The following is a 25,157-nucleotide window of genomic DNA, read 5'->3' on the forward strand; positions in this document are numbered from 1 at the left end:
GTGCCCTGTAGTTAGGTGCATATACATTGATAATTGTTATATCTTCCTGTTGAATTGATCCCTTAATCATTATGTAGTGTCCCTCTTTGTCTCTCTTAACGGTTTTTGTGGTAAAGTTTATGGTGTCTGATATTAAGATGGCTACGCCTGCTCTTTTTTCATTTCTGTTGGCATGGTATATCTTTTTCCAGCCTTTCACTTTCAGTCTGTATGGATCTTTGTTGGAAAGATGTGTTTCTTGTAAGCAGCAAATAGATGGGTTTTGTTCCTTAACCCAATCAGCCAAACGGTGTCTTTTAACTGGACAGTTCAGGCCATTCACGTTCAATGTGACTAATGATAAGTGGTAACTTTGCCCTGCCATTTGCCAAAGATAAGTTCTAATATATGCTTTGAATTCCCTGTGATCTTTTGCTGTGAGCTTTCCTTCCTTGGTTTCCTTCCTTTACCTTCTTTCATATTGATGACCGTGTTTCTTTGTTTCTGTGTGTAACACATCTTTAAGCATCTTTTGCAGGGCTGGACGAGTGGCAACAAATTCTTTCAATTTCTATTTGTTATGAAAAGTCTTTATTTCACCTTCATTCACAAATGATAGCTTTGCAGGATATAATATTCTGGGCTGGCAGTTGTTCTCTCTTAGTACCTGGGCTATATCTCGCCATTCCCTCCTAGCTTGTAGAGTTTCTGATGAGAAGTCAGCTGTGAGTCTGATTGGAGATCCTCTGAGAGTCATCTGACGTTTCTCTCTTGCACATTTTAGGATCTTTTCTTTATGTTTCACTGTGGAGAGTTTAATTACAACATGTCGTGGTGAGGATCTCTTTTGGTCGTGTTTATTAGGGGTTCTGTGAGCTTCCTGTACTAGGATTTCTCTGTCCTTCTCCAAACCTGGGAAATTTTCTGCTAATATCTCACTAAAAAGGCCTTCTAATCCTTTCTCCCTCTCCCTGCCTTCAGGAACTCCTAGAACCCGAATGTTGGGTTTTTTAATAGTATCCTGAAGATTCCCGACAATACGTTTTAGATTTCTAATTTCCTCGTCTTTTCTTTGGTCTGACTGTATCCTTTCCTGTTCTCTGTCTTCTAAGTCCGATATTCTCTCTTCTGCTTCTCCCATTCTGTTTGTAAGGCTCTCTATTGTGTTTTTCATTTGATCTATTGAATTCTTCACTTCAGTCACTATCCCAGTTTCCTGTTGTACTAGTTGTTTCATTTCATTTTGATTCCTCCTTAATATTTCATTTTCACAAGAGAGATTTTCTATCTTGTCCATTAAGGATTTCTGTAGTTCAAGAATTTGTTTTTGAGAACTTCTTAATGTTCTTATCAATTTTTTGAGATCTGCTTCTTGCATTTCTTCTATATCATCATCCTCATAATCTTGAATTGGGGTGTCTTTTTCATTTGAGGGCTTCATGGTGACTTCCTTGTTTTTATTACCTTGGTTTTTGCGTTTGTTATTTGTCATATTGGAGATATTTGGTTTCTTCACTGTGGTGCTTTTTCTTGTTATACTATGACTCTAGATTAAGTGGACTATCTGTTTTTGATGGAGCCTTAGGGCTTGAGATGGGTGTGGCCTGAGAGCTCTGTTTGGTGTGCCAAAGGTGACACTCCCAGGTTAGGCGTGGTAAACCTCTCTCTCTCTCTCTCTTTTTTTTTGATTCAAAAGGGAAGTTATTCTGCACAGCTGAACGAAGTTGGAGGTAGTTAGCAGGCAAATGATATACCCACAGGAGCCAGAGATCGGAAGCTCTTTCCCAAGGACCACACAGGGAATCTGTTCTGCCCTCAGAGTGGGCTCAAATTCTCCTTCAGTCTCCCACTGGGTTGCCAAAGTTACGGAATTGTAGCGTCTCTGGAGAGTGCTCACGTGAATTCCGTGAGTTCTCTCCCCCACCGTCTCTTTTTTCACAGTCTCAGTTCAGTAGCACCACAAATTTACTAGGTCCTAATCTCCTGTTAATTCGCCCCACCCAGAGTCAGGTTTTACTGCTAGGCTCAGGGCCGGTGCAGACCTGAGGTCACTCTGCTTATGACGTATGTCCAAGATGGCGCCTGCTCTTTGTCTTGCTCGCCCTTGAGAGGTGAGCGGAGAGAGAGAAACCCGTGTCCGTACCAGTCACCTTTTTTTTTTTTTCCCTCTCTCTCTCTTCCAGTTAGCTTGGTGAAGTCCCCCCCCCCCCCGGGGGGGTCGTTCCCTCTAGTCTCCTCTCTCCGCTTGCCTGCCGGTGTCTCGGGTTATTGAGGTTCGGCTCACCTCGCGTTCCAGCGCTGGTGTGTTGAGTCTGCCGCTGGTGTCCCGAACTGTGGGCTCCCACGCTCTCCACGCAGGTCTGCTCCCCTTCCAGCGCCGATGTGTGGACTCAGAGCCCTGGACGTCCCAAGTCTCCCCGCTGTTGCACTCCCCTTCGAGCACTTGCGCGCAGACCCTGCAGCTTGCGCAGCTCAGTCCCGCGGCTCGGCTTCCGCGGCTCAGTCTAGAAAACATTTTTACTTCTAAAGGAATCCAGTTTGCTAGTGATTACTCACGAAGGAAATTTAGCCTCTTTATCTTAAACCCTTTCCTGAGAGCAAGTTGCTTTTCATTTGTTTCATATTTAATTTTTCCTTACATGTTTATTTAGTATTAAATTTTAACAATTTTTAACTTTTTGCCACATTTACTTCATATGCAGACATTGTATACATATTCATATATACATTTTTTGTGAAAAAAGAGACATTCATCAAGATGTTTTTAACTCAATCTAAAAGTTAGCCTTGAGGCAAGCCTTTGGTGCTACGGTCAAGACTCTACCTGAGGGTCCAGGGCTGTGGTAAAGTAGGCTAAGCCTCTGCCTGTGGTACCAGCATCCCATACATATGCCAATTTCAGTCCCAGGTTTTCCACTTCCCATCCAGCTCCCTGCTGACAGCCTGGGAAAGCAATGGAAGATGGTCCAGGTACTTGTGTCCCTGCACACATATGGGAGACCCCAAAGAGGCTCTTGGATCCTGGCATCTGATGGGCACAGCTATGGCCATTGTGGCTATTTGGGAATGGACCAATGGATGGAATACCTCTTTCCCTCACTCGCTCTAATAAATATTTTTAAAAAATACTCCAGACTTCTATATCAGGGTGCCTGAGTTTGATTCCTGGCTCTGTTCTCAATTACAAATTCCTACTGAAGCAGTCCTTGAGAGGCATGTGATGCCTTGGGTACTTTAGCTACCTGCGTGAGAGACCCAAAGGCAGTTTTAGACTCCAGGTACAGCCCTGGCTGTGGAAGACATGTAGAGAGTGAATCAGTGGATAGGAGACAGCAGCATCACAGGATACTGTTAACCAAAAGAGGATTTGTGCTTTGGATAACGCTAGTGACATTTAGTCGTGGATGTTTCAATACCTTCTTTAATCTCCTACTTGAATTTCAATAATAGCAATGCTGTGAGAATGTATGTCAGCACTGAGTCTTTCTTGAGTCCTGATATTATTTCTTTAAAAAGCAGCTATATGATATAGTACATCCTCTAGACTATCTCCATTCCTTTACTGACTTTGTCCTTGGAGTAGTGGAGAAGTTTTTCTGTTAAACCATGCTAGAGTAATCAATAATATCCCATTCTTCCTTCTCTATTTAGGGAGCTCCAAACTTGACTTGCTCCTCCACATCCTCTGTATTAACAGCAAGCTCCCTTTAAGGGAGATTTGAACAATCACAGCCAACACTGGAAAGACTGCTTCTGCAAGCCTACTTGGTGACCAAACCTAAGACCTCATTCTCTAACTTAGCCTCTATCAGTAAATTAGATGATGCTATGGTCTCTCTTTTTTGTTTGTCAACCTATTCAAAACAGTGGAGGAAGGGGACTCCAGGGATCTTCATTAATAGCCATCCAGGACCCAGGCTCAGAGCTATACATTCCTTGTTTAATTTAACACTTCTTCTAAGCATGCACTGTTATTCCCATATGACTAATTGAGGTAATTCATGTTCATGGAATTTACTCAGGTATACCAGCTAGTGAGTGGCATTAGGAATTGTTATCGACAGTGTGTGATGCCACCAATTTCTACGTTAATGCTCTAGCTCCTGGTGTGATAGTATATGGAGAGGGCGTCTTTGGGAAGTCATTAGGCTTAGCTGAGGTTATTTTGAAAACAAGCTATCATGAGGAGATTAATGCCATTATAAGAAATCAAGAAGCTTGGTTCCCCTCTGTCCCTACCACATGGGGATAAAGCAGCTTTCAACAAATTAGGAAAAGGCCCCATGTCAGGAATCCTATTAATTGGCACTCTGCTCTTGAGTTCTCAGGCTATCCAACTTTGAGAACTATAAAAGCCACCCAGTGTGTAGCGTTTTGTTACAGCAGCCTACACAAGAGTCCAACTCAAGAGTCTATAAATCTGAAGCTTGCACACTTAGACGAATTATCTACATACAGATTATTCATGGATACAATTCCATAGTTCCTACCTGACAGCCAAGATCCTCAGAGAACCAAAGCTATGACCAATGTTCAGGAAATCTTTCTTCTTTTTTGACCCTTGCCTTCTATGTGATCTCTGAATTTTCATTTTCTTACTGGTCAAATAGAAATAATACTAATTTTGCAGTTTCTTAAGGTAGCTTGCTATTGTACTGAGCACATGAGAGGGTAGATGGACACATCCTTTGGAAACCAGATGATATGACACCAGTTAAGGTGGTCAAGGTAATCATTACTTCTGTAAGAAGCAAACTTGTTTTGGGAATTTAATATTGAAGTTGTAATTATATTCTGTTAAAGTTATTTTTAAAATTGTTTTCCACTTATTTTCATTTTATTTGAGAGCGGGAGAGAGGGAGGGGGAGAAAGAGTAGGCAAGAGAACGAGAGTAAGAAGGAAAATGAAAAGTGGATTTGAGACAGGACTTGACCCCAGGTGCTTTTATATGGGAAGTGAATGAACTAACTAAGTTTTAATTATTATGCCAAATTCTTGACCAGGTATTTTGACTCAACAACCTGACTACTGTTCTGTCACTTACTTCACCAACCTCAGCCCCATCAGTATCAATCTTTCTCTGTGATCAAAAAAGTGATGCTTTAGACATGCCCTGGAATCAATCTGGAAGTCTGGGCTTTGTGCCTTCCAACTCTGCAACCTCCATTCAGATTCAGAAATCTGTCTCATTTGTAAACTATAGATTTTTCAGTAACACAGGGAGTTCCATAGATGCTCAAAGAGAATTCTTATGTAACTAGTGCAGAATTTTAAAGAAGTCTCCATATATTCATTTTAAAAAGATTCATAAAACCAGAATACTCATCTTGATCATTATAATGAAGCCTGAAATTAGATTCTGAAATTGCAGATGGGTTCTATGTCATGACTGAGGCTTCTGTATGTCACCAGAGAATAAAATACTGAATTAATTAAGGAGCAAAAATTAATATTAAGGCTAAATAGTCTGTTGATTTATTTAATTTTATCATCTTTGCTTGAAAAACCAAGTGGAAAAAAACTACACCCATGATGAAGACAAATTAATACTTAAACACAGTAAAATGACTCAAGGCACATTTTGAATAAGACACAAATTGCTCTTTAATTTGAACAAGGGAAAATATGTTACAAAAATATAACTGGCACATTTTGGTTTTGCACCTTTTAAGACTAAACTATTAACTTTTCATAAGCTGATTGCTTGTCATTTAATGCAATTTTACACATCTGATGACATTACCAATAGGCTACTCTTTCCAATGGAGCCTATGACATTCACTTCCCACAAGGTATCAGAAATGGAAGTAGCAGAAATCGAAGTTTCCATTGCCTCAAGGGTGAGATGAAGCATACTTGCCCAAAACTATGACTTTGGGTGGGTGTTTTCTCTGACTTGGGAAAAGTGGCCCTGTGCAAGTTCCTTGGGGAGCCTTTAAGATACATCCTGTGGTCTTAGCCCAGTTGTAGCAGGTTCTGCCCTCCACCCTGAGTACAGCATGCCCCAGCATTAACTGTGTATTAAGGATTTGAGACACTGATTGTGGCATTGCAGGTTAAAATGTCACTTGGGATGCCCACATCCCCTAATGAAGTGCTTGGCATTGAGTCTCCTCCTGCATCTGAAAAAACTCCCTCTTAATATTAATCCTGGGAAGCAGCCTTGGTGGTTCAAGTTCTTCAGTTCCTGCCACCCATGTGGGAGACTCAGAGTTCTGAGCTCCTGCCTTTGGAGTGACCCAGCCCTGGCTGTTGCAGGTATTAGTGGTAGTGAACCAAGGGATGCAAGATCTATCTTTCTCCCTGCCCCTCTTCTCATTCCTCACCCTCTCCTGCCACTCTACTTTTTTAAAAAATAAAACAAAAATTTTAAAAATTAAGCATTTTAAATAATAACAGTGGAACATCAAACAAATACCAAACACAAGACCCTTTGTGACTATTCAGTTCATGTACCTCTGAAGATCAGCCCTGTCTGGAAAAGGTCCACTTGAGCCACTGACCTAATGCAACGTGAGCAGAATAAAAGCTCATTATTGCAAGTCACTAAAACTGTGGTATTACTGTCTGCAGCAGATGGTACCTAACACAGCAGTCTACAAGGAGTAAAGTCATCAGTTTTAAGAATGTTTGCCATCATGGTAAGCTGGAGAGCCCGTGTGCCATTCAAGGAAAGGAGCACTATTTAGGTCCTGCCCATTGTTGTCCTGTGGGACTTGTATCACCTGCAAGCTGCACCATTCGTGTGCCAAACTCCCTGTTTTCAACGCTATGTAAAATTTCACATTTTTTACATAGGTAACTTATTTTTTAAAATGTTATATAGGCAAAATTATGTATACCTTCTACATCTTCATTTTCATCATATCATGTTATTTGTTTTATGGTATTGATTATTGGTGTAAATACAAGGTAGCTTATATCTAGGAGCAACTACAGTTATTACTGTATCATTCTCATGGTCCACAATTGTGTTCCTTAAAACTCAGAGCTTACTATTCAGATACTGTAGTCATAGCATATGAACAGAGAATTGCCAAGGAAAATGCCATCTAGCAGATTTTTCCCTTAAATCCTGAACTTATGATAAAAGAGGCTTTCATGGAGTTTAAGAAATGCCAAGAGAACATAATAAAAAATGCCCTTCAAATGAGAACAAAGTCAGAGAAATCACTATTCCAGTAAGTCCCTCATCTCACTGTTGCTCTCACATAGACACAGCTGTGAATACACACACACACACACACACACACACACACACACAATTTCCAATGGATTTAAATTTGGCTTGAATTTTACCTTTGTCAAGATTCTTATTTTTCACTGTTTCTTTATCAGAAAATGATGATTGTAATAAAGCTATCCTTTAAGGACATCTGAAGATTGTGCAGCTTCACCATTCTAACTGTCACAGAGTAACTTCAATTATTATTTTTATAGTAAGGATTCTATATTGTTTCAATCACAGCTATTTATCTACCCCTTAGAACAGTGTTTATCAAATAGATATTTAATAAATATTTGTTGAACAAAATAATGAGTTCTGACCAAAAAACAATTCTGCCTAATTGAGATCTTACCAGCCATTGTAAAAAATGCAGAGACAGCAAAGTTAAAGCTGTAGCAAATATTATTTCACCTTCTGAATATAGATTCAATATAGTCAAATATTCTTGACTCTGTGTAATGGAACCATTTCCTCCTTGATTGCTAATAGAACTCCAATTTTATCCAGCAGTCAGGCAGATGGCAATGTGCTCAACAGAAATGTGCCCCCTCCCTCAGCCCTAGAGGGTGCATGTTGATTGGCTTAAACTCTGATTGCTCTACACCACTGGGTGATGATCTCATCATTCCACTTTACTAGCAATTAGTTTGGGGCAGGCATATGAATCAGTTCTTGCTAATGAGATTTTAGAGGGAATCTATGGATTAACATTTGGAAGAGAGTTTCTTCCTGTATAAAACACACATTTATACAGACAAGAGATGTGCTTCTGTCCTAAGCTCTTCAAATTGACCTCTAGGGGCCAGCGTTGTGGTGTAGCACATTAAGCCACTGCTTGCAAAGCCAGCAACCTCTGAGTGCCTGTTGGAATCTTGGCTGCCCTGCTTCTAATCCAGTTCCCTGCTAATGTACCTAGAAAAGCAGCTGAGGATGTCCTAAGCACTTGTGTCCCTCCTACCCACACTGCTGGCTTCAGCCTGACCCAGCCCTGGCCATCGCAGCCATTTGGGAAATGAACAAGCAGATCCAATAGTGTTTGTGCAAGTGCGGGTTCTCCCTCTGGCACATTCTCTGTCCGCTTTTCAAATAAATAATCATTTCAAAAAATGACCTCTAAGGAGGGGTTATTTGTAGTTGTGGTAACTATCTTTGGTCAGAGAGAAGGAAACCAAGAAAGCAAAATGAAACAGGTTCAACATTGTAGAGCAGTTGGATTAAGTAACATAGGAACTCTGTTACCTCAAAAACTCTATTACATCAAGGGCCTGCAATTACTGATTCAAGTCCCAGTCACTTCACTTTCAATCCAGCTCACCTGCCACCCACGGGGAGACATGGATGGACTCTCCAGCTCCTGGCTTCAGCTTGGCCCAGTCCCAGCTACGGCCACCACTTGGAGGAGTGAATCAGCAGCTCCGAGATCTCTCACTGTGTCTCTCACTCTCCTTCTCTCACTCTGCCCTTCAAATGAATCATTTTTTAGAAGTTCTACTAAATGAGATTGAAAATGTTTTACTGTATATATCAATTTTATTTGGCCACTCTATTTCTTAAAAACTCAAAGCATCCTAACATAATAATTGATGTTTTGCTAGAGCTGCGGCAATAGACATGGAGAAAAATATACCATAAGGTATCAAGAATTCTCAGAGGAGGGCAAGGCTAAAATGGTGTGGCTGTTTGGGAGCACATGCATTTTTTTCCCCATTACTTTGTCTTTGGTGGGGAAGTGGTAGAGGTCAGGGTCAAATGAAAGCATAACCAAGGTTGTATGCTCAAGCTGCCTTCTGAGTGAAGTCTGAATGATACATAAAATTTCAACAGAGAAAGATGATGTCCTCCTTGCAGACGGAGATGATAGATCAGGAGCAAGATGTAGAGATCATCAAATATAAGTCCTGTGAAATAAATCCAAGGCTGGTATAGATATAATGAATAACAAGGGAATACACTAACATTTCAAAAATCAAAAGTTAGTTCCACCTTTCCAAAGTGATGATCTACCTCATATAGGAGTAAAATTATAACATACAGAAATGATGCTCTCTTTGTAGTTAGATGATACAAGAGCAAGATGCAGAGACCATAAAATGCACGTCTGTGATATAAATTCAGGGTGGCATAGATAAAATGGATTACCAAATACAACAGTTTTTTTTTTTTTTTAATGAACAGGGAGTAACTAGAGTTGCCCTAAAAGATGCTCTACCTCATGAGGAAGGAATAATCAATATATTTATACAAAAAGCATGGCACCCTTGCACTGATGAGAGACTTCCTGTTTACTGGAATCACTTACATGAACTTAGGATTTGGACAACTTGGAATGCATTATTAGCACTGAATTTCATGTCAAGGGAGACAGCTGCTATCGAACAGTCTTTCCACATGACAGGCAGAATCTAGGAACCACTTTCCCATTTGCATGATTTGGGAATTAAAAGTCAAGCGATGACAGGTTTTCTCAAGTTCTAATGGGCTTCTCTGGGTAAGGGCACAGTAGCCATGTTAAGCTTAGGTGCACTCTATTGACTCTTCTCCTGCACCCAAACCACAAAAGGATTTGTAATCTATGTGATAAAACAAGGAACTGTATCAATAGAATGACGACACAAAATTTAGTATTATTGACCACTATTGGCCTCATGGCCCAGTGGGTACATCTTGTGCTTAGAGTTAAACTAAATTTCAAATCTTGGCTATGTGTTTTTTTATTTTTTAAACAGGCAGAGTTAGACAGACAGAAAGAGAGAGAGAGAGAGAGAGAGAGAGAGAGAGAGAGAGAAAGGTCTTCCTTCTGTTGGTTCACCCACAAAATGGCTGCTAGGGCCGGCACGCTGTGCTGATCCGAAGCCAGGAGCCAGGTGCTTCCTCCTGGTCTCCCGTGCAGGTACAGGGCCCGAGGACTTAGGCCGTCCTCCACTGCCTTCCTGGGCCACAGCAGAGAGCTGAACTGGAAGAGGAGCAACCGGGACAGAATCCAGCACCCCAACTGGGTCTAGAACCCGGGGTGCCGGCGCCGCAGGTGGAGGATTAGCCACGTGAGCCGTGGCGCCGGCCGTCTATACGTCTTTTAAATCCTAGGACTTTGAATAATTTCCTTATCCTCTTAATAAATATTTAGCTGAAAAACTGAGAATGTTGACCCTAGCTTTTTCATGTGAAATAAATAATAAGTACATATACCTATCTATATCTATCCATCCATCCATCCAGTGCTCAGTGAGTAAACTCTAGAAAACACCTAGGTCCTTATGAGAATAATAGGAGAAAATAATGACCTGGATATTCATGAAAATATCAGAACTAAGTTTTGTTTGAAAATGAAGAAGAAAAATGGTATCAGGACCTAGAAAAGAAAAAATATTTACTTATTTCTGAAATAAAAAAATAACCTTTTATGCATTGAGAAAATAGTATGGAAATCTTCAAGGCTTCAAAAGTTGCACCACTCGATGTCCAGCAGTAACACAGAAGAAGAATGGGGTTGAGGAGGAGGGAGAAGGTGAGGAAGAGGAGGAGGGTGGATGAGAGGCAGCAGCTGACACAGTGTGAGCACACATAGCCCAGGCACTATAATGGATGACTCATGTACAAAACTACCAACTTCTGGGGTGAGCACTATTACTGCCCACTTTTTATAAATGAAGGAAAATTAGGCTTAGAAATTAGCACCACCCCTGTGCCAAATAAACTACGATTCACAACTTATCACACAACATCTCCCCTACAAAGCCGTCCAGAGTAGAGTGAGACCTGCATTCATTATTTACAGCTCCCAACTGCATCCCTTCCCTTTGTAACATTCCATAATTCCCCGTATTTTAAAAGAGAGCTCTCTGCTGCAAGTGCAGCTTCAGGTGCCAAATATTCTTCCATCTCCACGGAAACAGACTGAAAAGAAAATGTGTATGAAAACACATTTCCCATTTCAAATTTAGTCACTTGTGTTGTGCTTACAAATTGTACCCATCCATTATTTTAAGCCTAAATGAAAGCAAACCTCCAAAAACCAGGGAAAAGAGTAACAGCACTCGTGTGCACTAAGACAATTTGTAAGCCAAAGTTACTCTGTAGGTGGTTACATTGCTATTTTAAAAATCAGTTAGTACCAGGCAGCCCAAGAAGAAGAAAAAGGAAAGTGTGGTATACATAGATTCTTCTCTCCTCCCTATGGAAACAATCATATGAGCTGCATCTACTAATACAATTACTTATTTAGGCAGTAGATACAGACAAATTCATTAAAAGGACTAATAAGTTTGGGGGCTTACTTGTAGAGTAATTTCACTTCTTAAGTGTGCCAGTACTCGTAGTAAAGTAAACTTTAAAGTCAATCAGATGTAGGTTTGAACTTGGCTCCGTTTGAACCAAAGCTGTATGGCTTTGGCCCTAACAGCAAAATGGGAATAGTCAGGGTAGTGCTGTCTTAGAGTCAATGCAGAGGTTAAAGGAGCTAACACATTTAAAGTTCCCACTCGACAGGGGGACTTGATGCATGTTAACGGGCAGAAATGGGAGAACAGTGACTCAACGTTCTTGAAGAATATGTAGAAATTGGGGATAAAGAGCTGAAATGTACAAGAAGGGATTGCAGCATAAGGATGCCTCCTTCTTCAAGACTGGCAGGAGGGAAGTGTGAAAGGGTAGAGGTGCAGATAAGTCTGAAGGGAGAGGGGAAGACCGCACACTTCTGAGGGCTTCATCTTCCTGACAATCATTAGACAGTGAACGGAATGAGGACTGAATGGGGACCTGCGCTAAGAGGTCAAAGTCTGCTGTAGCTGTTGAAATTAGTCAAAGAACAAGAAGTGCTAAGATCGGCTAGCAGAACGTGTGACTGATCTGGAAAGGGAGACTGAGCTTGCCCATGGTTCAGTATCCACAAACAAGTGTTTCCACATAGCAAACCTTTGACGGCTGGACATGCACAGACAGAAGTAGATACAAACATTGCTCCAAGACTAAGCTACTCTGGGAAAAATTACTGAAGTAGGTATCAGCAATAAGGCCCAGTAGGGTCAGAGTTAAACTGAGCCTTCCCAAAAAAAATTTTTTTGACAGGCAGAGTGGACAGTGAGAGAGAGACACAGAGAGAAAGGTCTTCCCCTGCCGTTGGTTCACCCTCCAATGGCCGCCGCGGCCGGTGCGATACGGCTGGCGCACCACGCTGATCTGATGGCAGGAGCCAGGTACTTCTGGTCTCCCATGCGGGTGCAGGGCCCAAGCACTTGGGCCATCCTCCACTGCCTTCCCAGGCCACAGCAGAGAGCTGGCCTGGAAGAGGGGCAACCGGGACAGAATCCGGCGCCCCGACCAGGATTAGAATCTGGTGTGCCGGCGCTGCAAGGAGGATTAGCCTAGTGAGCCGCGGCGCCAGCCCCCAAATGTTTTCTAAAGATTTATTCATCTGGAAGTGAGAGCTAGAGAGAGAGACAGAGAGAGAGACAGAGACAGAGAGACAGAGACAGAGAGACAGAGAGACCCTCCATCTGCTGGTGTACTCCCTAGATAGCCACCATGGCAAGAGTTGGGTCAAGCTGAAACCAGCAGCCTGGAACTCTGCCAAGTGTCACATGAGGGTACAGGGACCAAAAAACTCGGGCCATCCTCCACTGCTTGTTCAGGCCATTAGTAGGGAGCTAGGTCAGAAGTGGAGCAAAATGGATCTCAAACTGGTGTCCATATGGGTTGCCAGGTTCACAGGTGGTGTCTTAACCTGCTATACCACAGCTCTAGCCCCCAAATATTTTTATAATATGGACACAGAGATAAAGTTTCTACTGTGGCAGTAGAAAATTTTATTAGATGAAGAATCCAGAAAGTGACTAACACAGCTAACGGCACACCTGAGCCTGTGAAGGAAGAAAAGCCTGCTCTGAAGAATGGTATTCATGAATCAACAACACTGATTAGGAGTTCTCCATGGCAAGGTTTGTGAGAAAAACATCTTAGACTGAAGAGGCAGCAACTCCAGAGGTCGTGAGATAGGGTTAAACTTAGCTATATCTCAAAAGCAGGAAGAAGGGGCCGGAACTGTGGTGTAGCAGGTAAAGCTGCTGCCTGCAGTGCTGGCATCCCATATGGGTGCCGGTTCAGGACTCGGCTGCTCCACTTTCGATCCAGCTCCTGGCTATGGCCTGGCAAAACAGTAGAAGATGGCCCAAGTCCTCAGGCCCCTGTACCCATGTGGGAGACCTGGAGGAAGCTCCTGGCTCCTGATTGGTGCATCAAAGGTCATTGCAGCCATCTGGGGAATAAATCAGCAGATGGAAGACCCCTCTCTCTAACTTTGCCTTTCAAATAAATAAATATTTTTTTAAAAGTAGAAAGAAGGCCAGAGAGGACTGAGACCAATAAAGTAAGGGAGTAGTGTTATATGACAAGATCAGATCTAGAGGAAGGTAGGAATTAACCGAATCTAAGACATGGAAAGAGATAATACAGAAATTGAGAATAATTCCAAATTCATTGAAACACTGATTAAGAATGGGAATGGCATGCTATTCTGACAGATGAGTAGGGAATAGTCTTGGGTTAGGGCCAGGAGTGTAATCAGAGATGGAAGTTTATGAGACAATTATTAAATAATCTTGGAAAAGATTATAGAGATCTGAACTAGAAATCAGTCACAGAGAAAAAGTTAGGTGGACAGACACTAGAGATAATTTATAGGTTATGCTAAAAGAACTTGATCATTTGATGGATGTAGAATGGAAGGGGATGAAGAATAACAATGGAATTCCAGGCAGTAACATAGAGCAACTGAGTGGATTATTATGCCCTTTATTGAGGCAGAGAGAATCAAGGTTGCAACAGAAAAATTAAGAGCCCTCCTTTTTGATTGCTTAATTCAAGGTTTCCACTAGATTTTTATGTGGAGATGAATGTTAAGAAAGTGAACTTACATATAGGCCTTGAGTTCCAGGAAGAGTTCCTTGGTAAGAGATGCAAACTTGGGAGGCAGCACTCAAGTGTTTTAAGAAAACAGTTTTAGGAACCAGTTTGAGTTTCAGTGCCAGCATTAGCTTCTGACTCCAACTTCCTGGCAGTGTAGACCCTGGGAAGTGATGGTGATGGATCCAGTAACTGGGTCGCTGACACTCATGTAAAAGACTTGAATTGGGTTCTCTACTTTTTCCTTCCCCAGCGCTTGGGTTCCCTGCTCTAGCCCAACCCCAGCATGGCCCTCCATCCAGGGAACGTTGGAAATGAACCAAAAGATGGTGTCTGTCTGCCTCTCCCTCCTCGCAAATGTTATAGTAAATAAATGAAATAAAAAGCACTGTCCAGCATCCATCTCCCTGAATGCCTGTAACCCAAGTTATTTCCTGCAGTTGAGTAACCTCTTTCCGGCCTGCGTGGGGATGGTGGGTGGGGAGACAGAACAGAAATGAGAGCTTCTATCTGCGCATTCACTTCATAAATGTGCTGCAACAACCTGGACTGAACTGAGCCAAAGCTGTGAGCCAGGAACTCAATCCTCTTTAAGTCCTACCTAACTCTCGCCCAGCTTAGTTGAGAAGACCTGTCCTCCAGGAAATGTCCACTCATTCTCCAAGCTGGGCAAGGAAGCCCTCAGAGCTCCCTCATGGGACTTTACACTCATTCCCACCAAGGCAAGGTTGTCACTTTGTACTTAATCTTCTGTATTTGATGCTGGACTGGAAGGTCCTTGAGGGAAGATTTTGTACTATGCTCATGTCTGGAGTTAGATAATTTCTTCCACATACGAGTTCCACGGTGAGAGGAAGGGAAACTCAAGGTCAAGTAAATCAGGTCTACCTTTCTAATTCATGTTAAATTTGCTGACTCTGAAGGTTGGATATTTTCTCCCTCTATTTTTGAGGTCTCAGGACTAAGTTATTTGAAATTAGAAGGGTCTAAATATGGGATGAATCACTGCTGGCCATTCTTGTGGGGTTTCTTCATTCTTTTTTTTTTTTTTTTTTTTTTTTTTTTTGACAGGCAGAGTGGACAGTGAGAGAGAAAGACAGAGAGAAAGGTCTTCCTTTGCTGTTGGTTCACACTCCAATGGCCGCTGCAGCTGGTACGCTGTGGCCGGCGCACCGCGTTGATGCGATGGCAGGAGCCAGGTGCTTCTCCTGGTCTCCCATGCGGGTGCAGGGCCCAAGCACTTGGGCCATCCTCCACTGCCTTCCCAGGCCACAGCAGAGAGCTGGCCTGGAAGAGGGGCAACTGGGACAGAATCCGGTGTCCCGACCGGGACTAGAACCCGGTGTGCCGGCGCTGCAAGGCGGAGGATTAGCCTAGTGAGCCGCAGTGCCAGCTTGTTTCTTCATTCTTAATAGATATAAGGAGACTTGAATTACAATATATGCACAATGAGTTAACTCTTTTTTCATTGACATACATCTGTTCCCATTCAGTTGCAATGGAATACAATTCCAGCTCACACACACACACACATAACTGTACATGCACATCCACACACATAAACCTGGAAGGATATATGCCCAAGTGTCCACAGCGGTTAACTGGTTGGTGAGAGTCGATGTATTTCTAATTTTCATTTTTAGTATTTCTTATTTTCTCTGTATTTTTGACAATGAGCATGTTGTTTTTATAATCAAGAAAAATAAACTCACAGTGGCCTAGGACTCAGAACAGATGGATCTGTGATCCCAACTTTATTTCTACCACCAGTAGAATCTGAAGCAAGCCCCTTAATTTCTCTGAGACTCAACACATTGACTGTACAGTGGGAGGGCTGATGTTTAAAGACCTTCAAATAATGGTATGCCAGGCTTTCAACGATAATGTATACTCAAGTACTTGTTCAACTATCTCTCAACTTGTGGCCACACTACTGTTATATAACAGTCCATCACTTGGGAGCAAGAACACTTTTTGCTGCTGAATACAATTTGAGAGATTTGCAGAGATTTGAGAAACAGTTTTCCTGAAAACAAATGAATACTTAAATTCAAAACTTTAAAATGATATGGCTTCCTCTGGGAGGTTACATAAGACTTTCATTACCCTAGATGTTTATTATCAGATGGATATCCCTAGAAACTTTAATGGGTGTAACTATTATTAAGGCAAGGAGGGGTAGGAGAAAGGAATATGATGTACTTGGTTAAAACATCCTATTTTTGTCTAGATATAAAAATCACAAGACATTTAACTAGCTTACAGAGGTAGAATGCCCCCCAAAGGGAAATATTAGACTTTGGAAGTGCTTTCCTAGGTCTATTTTTTTTTTCTGATTCAAAATGTACATTTCAACCTCCTAATGTGCTGGGTTTTAGGAAAAGTAATGAATGATGGAAGAAGCCAAGCACATAAAGCCGAGGACGGAGTGTTAAGGGGTTGGTTAGAAAGCACAGACCGTCTTTTACGATACCCCATCTTTTTATCTAGAAAACAAAGTAAAATTTTCCTATTTTCCCCTAAGAATAGCATGCAGTAACAGTAAATCAGCAGCAAATAAGATCAAATTAATGGTTTACATGAAAAATAAGCAAAATTAATAGTTTTCATAAAAGCTGAAAGTTACATTAAGAATAAACATAGGGTCGGCGCCGCAGCTCACTAGGCTAATCCTCCACCTAGCGGCGCCGGCACACCGGGTTCTAGTCCTGGTCGGGGTGCCGGATTCTGTCCCGGTTGCCCCTCTTCCAGGCCAGCTCTCTGCTGTAGTCAGGGAGTGCAGTGGAGGATGGCCCAAGTACTTGAGCCCTGCACCCCATGGGAGACCAGGAGAAGCACCTGGCTCCTGCCTTCGGATCAGTGCGGTGCGCCGGCCGCAGCCCGCCAGCCGTGGCGGCCATTGGAGGGTGAACCAACGGCAAAGGAAGACCTTTGTCTCTCTCTCACTGTCCACTCTGTCAAAAAAAAAAAAAAAAAAAAAAAAGAATAAACATAGGAGTACGCATTTGCTTAGTGGTTAAGATCACAGTTAAGACTCCTGCACCCCATAGTTGGGTATGTGTTTTAAGGTGGGTTCTAGCAGTTGATATCAAGTTCTTGCTATTTGCAGACCCTGGGAGGCAGTAACAATGGCTGAAGCAACAGGTTCCTGTCACCCACATAGGAGACCTGGACTGAGTTCCTGGCTCACAGTACAGTTTGTTGCAGCTCATTTATGAAGTGAATGCACAGATAGAAGCTCCCATTTCTTCTCTGTCTACCCATCTCCCAACCTCATTTCCCAAACAAATAAATGATCCATTTTTGAAAAGTCAGTTTAATGATTCTTAGGGTTTTTCTCATGTTAGTGTCACAAATGTAGTTTACAGAAGCAATTCTAGGAATATGATATTCCTACCCTTCCTTTGCCTCTCCTTCTCCCTTTTTTCCTTCCTTCTCCTTGTTTTCTTTCCATTTTTTCTTTAAAATTTTTTGAGATAAAATATTTTTATTTAACATTATAGTCAATGTAATATAATGTAATACAGGAATATAGACTGGGCTATAAATATGATCATAACAAAGGAAGTGAGTAACGAGTTCTGATACATGCTCATCCAATTATAGTCACAGGATTTACCACACTTACTTGCAAGAGTCACAGTCCACAGGGTGCCTGGAGATTAGGTTGGATTCCCCCAGGGCTGCTCGTCTGCTGACTGGCTTGGAGGCCACAGCCTATTATAAACAGGTGAACCACAGGAGACATTTCTCAGGAGCAAAACAACACATGACCACTGCCTTCTAGAATTGTACAGATGGCCCAAAGTTTGGGTCCATTCTGAGGGCAGACCAGCTGGAGGTAGATGATTTGCCCAGCAATAAAACACATAGATTTCCCTGCTCCTATTGGTCTTTCTTCTGCAGAGTCTGATTCTCAAGGATAGGAAATCAAGATTGGGGAATCTCAAAATAAAGCACACAAGAAAAAACTCAAGTTTAAGATAAATGTGGCTATCTAAAGTAATTGAAAATGAAAACATACTTCTGACCCTGAAATATACCACTGCATTTTTAAGTTGTTTTTACAGAGATAACCCCAGGTTATAGAAATCTATAACCACATGCTATAGTTACAGTGTAATTCATAGACTTTGTAGAAAACAGAAAGTTGATTTTCCAAGACCTTGTGAAATATCTCTATACTTAGCAGAAAGATAAATAGAAGGAATATAAAATCATTCCTTATACACAAATGCATTTTCTGGTGGGATAAATCCACAAAATAATGTATGTTCATGACTACTTTTATACCCCAAGCCTCTATTTAATATCAACAGCAACAAAAACATTTCATCACAATGGTGACTATCCCAAAGAGAGAGCATTCACTATGTGCAAAAGCTATCGAGAGAAAAGCTATCGCTGTTCTTTACATTTTTATCAAGTAATGAGAATTTTATAGTCAAGTGTTCTATCTATAACTTATTGTATTAAAATATAAAGAGGCAATTGAGGTATTACTTCTTTTTATGAATCTTTCATTGAGTGTAAAATACACATAAAATAAAATTTTAAATTTTAACCATTTAAAAATATTTAACTCAGTGGCATTAAGTACATTATTGTGAAACCATTACCATTATCCACCTCCAGATTTTTACATCACCCCAAACCGAAATTTTACATTTGGTTAATGACTCCCTGCCTCTGCTAACCAGGATTCTTCTCTTGTTCCTATGAAATAACTATGTCCAGAACATCATGTAAGGAGCCTTGTAGAATATTTGCCTTTTTGTGGCTAGCGTATTTTGCTTAACCTAATGTTTTCCAGATCCATCCATGTTGTAGCATGTATTCAAGTTCCATTACTTTATGTGACTAATAGATACATTTCACTGTATCTACTTCCACAATTTATTCATCTGTAGATGGGTTTGAGCTGTTTCACAATTTGGCTATTGTGGATGATGATGTAAATATGGATGTACAATATCTACTCAAGTCCCTCTTGCTTTATTCTCTTGGCTACACACAAAAAATGAAATTGTGGGTCATATAGTAATTTTATGGTTAGTTTTTTGAGGAACTGCTTTAGCATTTTTCATAGTGACTGCATTATTTTATTCCCACTAGCAGTGCATAATGGTCCAAATTTCTCCTCATCCTCACCACTGCTTGTTATTTTCTTTTTTTCTCAGTGATAACCATCCCAACATGTACTAAGTTCATATATTGATCAAATAATTCTGTTATGCTGAGTTTGTATCTGCAAGAAAATTTTTTCAGTTTTCACACTCATTTAAGATCCTGGACCAATTGCAATGGCCCAAACACAATTAAATATCAGAAGGTTCCTTCACAGGGCACCTCAGAGTCAGAGGCATGAGTCTTGAACCCAGTTTTGTCAAGGAGGGATATACAATGTTAGAAAAATTTATCTTCTGAGATTTGTGATTATAATATGAAGACGTGATTACTTGGCTTTACTCTTAAACATCAGCTATCCCAAAGCCATGTAGGATCTTCCCTTTTTCTCTCCAGGCATCAGCTCCAAAATACCTCCTTGTTCTGTTTCCAGTCCTTGTTTGCGTTTCTGTTCCCTTCTATCACAAGGCATGTGCATCACATCTTCTCCTACCTGTGCAGTTTCTTCTCTTTGTAATTCTTTTTCTCTTTGTGTGGACCTACTTAATTCCTACTCATTCTCTAGATTTCAGTTCAAGCATCACTTCCGGGGAAGCCTTCTTTCTTTCCTCTAATCCATTATATATTATTAATGAGTACTGTACTATATTTAGAGTATATATTTTAAAAACATACACTTACTACTGTACTTCCCCAGTCAATGCATTTGCTCTCTAAACCACCCATTTCATGGGGACAGGCATCAACAGTTGCTACCCAAGGAATACTCAGAGCCTTGCTCAGGACCCAACTGATAGATGGCAGCTTTAGCAGTTAGAAAAACATAGTTCCAAGTAATGAAAAATGCCACCCTAACTTGCTTAAGGGAAAAAGTAATTTGAAGCTTACAGGTGATGCTGAACTGGATTATCTTAAAATGAAGGACACATTCAAGGGCTGTTTGCTCCCATGGAAGAATCCTCTTGTGAGCCTGGACACAGGGTTCCTCTGTGCCTCCTTAGCAACATACTGAAGTTCCTAGAATTAACTCCAGGAACTCAAGAGTAAGGCTCCAGAAAGATGTCAGTTCCAGCTTTATTTTATTAGCATTGGTGTAAGCACCATCACACTTGAGAGCAACACATGAACCCAACTGTGCAAATGTACACCACTGGAAAAATCAGAGTTCCTCTGCTGGGGATTAATGTGCATTGGCAGAGAAAAGTGAGGCCAATTTGCTCTGCAGAGAGCCTGCTTCTTTTCCTTCCTGCAGCTTTGTAAAGTTAAAGAGGGAAAATGCTGTTACCTTTGAGATAAAGGAAAGGAAATCACAGGCTCTTTCATCTCCTGACTTCTGTATATTTTTAGTTATTTAAACTAATATTTAAAAAATTAAGGAAATTCAGACTTAAAGTTACTTTCATTGTCATATTTAGAAGGGATTTCAACTAGGAACTAGCAACATGCTCTGAGAAACTTTTTCCTCATTCATACATTGTATTCAATACAATCATGTTGCCATCATACAATCTGAAATCTTGCTCCAACACGGTCTTCTAATGTCAAGCCAAGCTCAATTTTATTGCCACAGCATATGAGTTCCAGAGACCTATTTGCTGTCCTTCCAAGCTATCCAACATGATTAAATTAAGCTGATTTCTACCCAACAGACCGCCAAGAGAGAGTCATGATCTGGATTCAAAGCTAAAAAAGGAGTTTTGAGATCTCATAGTTGATGCAAAATGAATATCAAACTCAAGTAATTTTGAGTTGGGCTCAATTATTTCCAAATTATCTTTCTTCTGCAGGTTTTTCATCTTCTAAAGGATGTCTTTAAGATTTGTGAGGCATTGAGCATTAGAATCTCTAAGTCATAATGGATGAGCGAAGAACTAATTAAATGTCACCTGACACAGTTACAGGTTCAGAGGGATACAAAAAAAAATACATCTAGTCAGTGATGGGCAAAGCACATCTTCCACCAGCTGCTCTTAAGTGGGGAGATTATGCGATATGTATGGCATAGTGCTATATGCATCAAATAATCTTCGTATCTCCTTCAGTCTTCACATTAACTCTGTGAGGTAGGCATCACATTCCCCATTTTACACACGGGACAGGGAGGCTCAAAGAATTACCTAATTTGCTCATAGTCTTCATAGTCTTCACTGTCACAAGAGTTTCTACCCCACTCCAAAGGCTACAGCTTTCACAAATTTGATGCATTCTCCCATTTGTGTGGACAGCTACTCTTGCGGTGAAATTTTCCCTCTATGTATGTGCTACAATACCACCAAATGATATGTATTGTGGAGTGAATTTTTGAGCTCTAAGGAGACCAAAAATAATAGGAGCTAGGAAAGAGCTTCCTTGCTGCAAGAAGACCAGGCAATGAAAATAATATAGACTAAAACAGATATAACGTCTATGTCTTATTTACACAAGCATTCATTGTTTTAAGTAGAGAAACAAATAAAACTCTAGAGAAGGAAACAGAACAGGAATTCCCTACATTTCTCCATGCTAGCACACCCATATCTCGCTCTGGGCTGCCTATAGCCACGTTATCAACATTTCTAGCCAGCAAACCTAACGTGTTCTTGCAACAACATTGTGTTGCATACACTGACTCACAATTCACTGAACTGGACACATGCTTGTCTAATTCTGTGAGCCATTCTGTCAGTCAAAGACAAGTGACTAATCCCTTTGAGGCACTGGCCGGCTGCGGCCTACCTGGCATCAATGCTGGTGCTGCCACACAGTGCTCACTTTCCCACCTTGCTTTCTATCCCCAGCAACGTTCCAAAACCAGGGCTCAGGAAAGCCATAAAATCATGCAAACTTGTCACACCACTGAAGTGTCTTCTCAGCTACTGAATCACTGTGCGAGAAGGAAAAATCAAGGGTAAAAGCAGCAGCGAATGCTTCCACAGGTTCCAGGGAGTCGAAGTACGCAGGCAGGTCCAGAAAATCATTCACTTTCCAATATGGGCTACAAGGTTTAACCGAAAAAGGATAGTGAAATTTTTCACCCTTCCCTGCAACTTGCAAATTAATGGGAAGGCTGCATTTATGATTAATCATCCCCAATCACTAAAGCAGAACATGGATCTCAAAGTTTTTTGCTATAGACAAACCATGTCTTTGAAGGCCAGGGCCTGGCACTTTCCAGGATTATGGGTACCCAAGAGAGGAGCATACACACCAAGGCCAACTCACCATCGCATTATTTCCCTAAGTAAATATGAGAGACAGGTTATCACACATTTTTTGAATATTATACGCCATGTGAAATAAATTAATGTATTCAATTGATTTATGAATCTCCAAATTAAGAAACTACTAAGACTGACACTAAATGCTAATATTAAAGATGCTCACGCCTTTGGCTGATTGTTTATGCCTGCTTTGTTTCACAAGAACCCTGTGAGTTAGGTGCTATTATCATGCTCATTTTACAGTTAGGAAATTAGGGCAAAGAGATGGAAACGGGCCAAAGTCGTTCAAGCCTATGTTATGAGCCACTTTTATGGGTTTTGTCTGTCCCCAGGAGCTCCACACTGATTATAGAAATAGGATGAAACAGAGTAATGTTATTTTAAAAGGATGAGCAGAGGTTCAGCACAACCCAAAGTAAAATAAAGAATTAGATGCTGGGGCCAGCGCTGTGGCATACTAGGTTAATCCTCCGCCTGTGGTGCCGGCATCCCAAATGGATGCCGGTTCTAGTCCTGGCTGCTCCACTTCCAATCCAGCTCTCTGTTATGCCCTGGGAAATCAGTTGAGCATGGCACAAGTGCTTGGGCCCCTGCAACTACATGGGAGACTGGGAGAAGCTCCTGGCTCCTGGCTTTGGATCGGCGCAGCTCTGGCCATTGTGGCCATTTGGAGAGTGAACCAATGGAAGGAAGACCTTTCTCTCTGTCTCTCCCTCTGTCTGAAACTCTACCTGTCAAATAAATAAATAAAATCTTTAAAAAATAAAAAAAAAAAATTAGATGCTAAGGAAGTTCCAGGGATACAAATCATCTCCATAGGAAAATACAGGCCATGGGCATTCTGATGGGGCTACTGGCTGTGCCAGACAAACACCTCAGGACTGTCTTCCTCACCAGTGAGTGGCACACGGTGGAGCAGTTGGAAGTACTTAAAAGACTGCACATATGCAGTGCTCAGCTCCCAGCATGAGTAGGTACCCAGTCAATCAGTTTGCCCTGAATCTGAAGAGGTAGACGTGGTGATTCCTTCTAATACCTGAAGAGACAGAAAAGCAACAATACGTGCATTGGGCAGAAGGTCCTATCAAGTAATTCCATTGGTTTTTGTTCCCATCCTGTCTCTTTGCTCTTGTATAGAACACCAAACAAATCAACCAGGTAGAATCTACTGGTATGCAATCACAGGTTCTACTGGAATGTGCATTCGCCTACCACTCTGTTTTTAGGTTACTTGTAGATTCATTTATGAGTTTTGTTTTCCCCACAGTAACACACTGCTTGGGAGACATGACACATTCCTTGCAGTAGTTCATAGTCATGAGTCTTTATAGGATATAAAGAGATGGGATGGAAAGGTAACAGCAGGGGGCCAGCGCTATGGCACAGCAGGTTAACACCCTGGCCTGCAGTGCCAGCATCCCATATAGGCACTGATTCTAGTCCCGGCTGCTCCTTTTCCGATCCAGCTCTCTGCTATGGCCTGGGAAAGCAGCAGAAGATGGCCCAAGTCTTTGGGCCTCTACACCCACTTGGGAGACCCAGAAGAAGCTCCTGGCTCCTGGCTTCAGATCAGCGCAGCTGCAGCTGTTGTGGACATCTGGGGAGTGAACCAGTGGATGGAAGACCTCTCTCTCTGTCTCTACTTCTCTCTGTAACTCTTTCAAATAACAATATTAAAAAAAGAAAGGTAACAGAAGAATGGAGAAAGCAAAGAGGAAGGAAGAGAAGTCCACATAGTAGGACCAGTGCTGGAGGAGCATGCACGTTTTGAGAAAAACTTGACCAGGTTACTGCAGTCCTCCCCATCAGGGTGGGAGTGTGCAACCCTCTTAATCAAAGTCTGCTTTAAGGGGTCTGATTATAGTATAATTAGTTCCTAAAATCTGGTCAGGCACACGGCTGGTCTACTCCATACTTTTCATTACCTGGAGTCAAACTACAAAAATGTTAAGTCTCTCATAAAATAAATATTCTCTTTTCATCACTATCCTTCTGAGCTGGTTTATTTCCTACGTTTGAGATTTGAAAATTGCCTTCCTTTCATAAAAGTCACAGTGACTATAGATATGCCTTGTGTCATTTCATTGTTTCAGCTTTCCACTAGGGGAAATATGTGGCTATTCTATGTCAGGGATTTCTTTGATCAACCATTAATAAATTTTATTCCTGAGATCCAAATATATGAGAACAAATCTCATTTTTAAACATTTTCCTATAGTTGCTTCAAATGTAGCTTTCACATGCATACGCATGTATACTATTTTTCCCGAAAATGGAGATAATAGTGTCACACAATGAGGGATTCATGACAATAACTGGAACATGGGAAGAGAATATTGGCATTTACATGGCATGATTCAGTACAGCCATCTTTATAACTAAATAGAAAATGATACAATATCCACACAATTGTTGTACTCTGTATATATTAAACTCCACATGTAAGAGTAAACACGTGATATTTGTCTTTCTGGGTCTGCTTTATTTCACTTAGCATAATCATCTTCAGTTACATTCATTTTGTTTAAAATGTCTGGATTTCATTTTTATATGGCTGAGAATATTCTATCACAAGTCTGTCATTTTATTTTTCTCATTTATTTCAAAGGCAGTTACACAGAGGGAGAGGGAGAGGGAAGGAGAGAGAAAGGGGAGCGAGCGGGAGAAGGAAAGCTTCCATCCACTGTGTTCACTCGCCCAATGTCTGCAAAGATCAGAGCTGGGCC

Source organism: Oryctolagus cuniculus, chromosome 6 (genome assembly GCF_964237555.1).
Source record: "Oryctolagus cuniculus chromosome 6, mOryCun1.1, whole genome shotgun sequence".
Lineage (NCBI taxonomy): Eukaryota > Metazoa > Chordata > Mammalia > Lagomorpha > Leporidae > Oryctolagus > Oryctolagus cuniculus.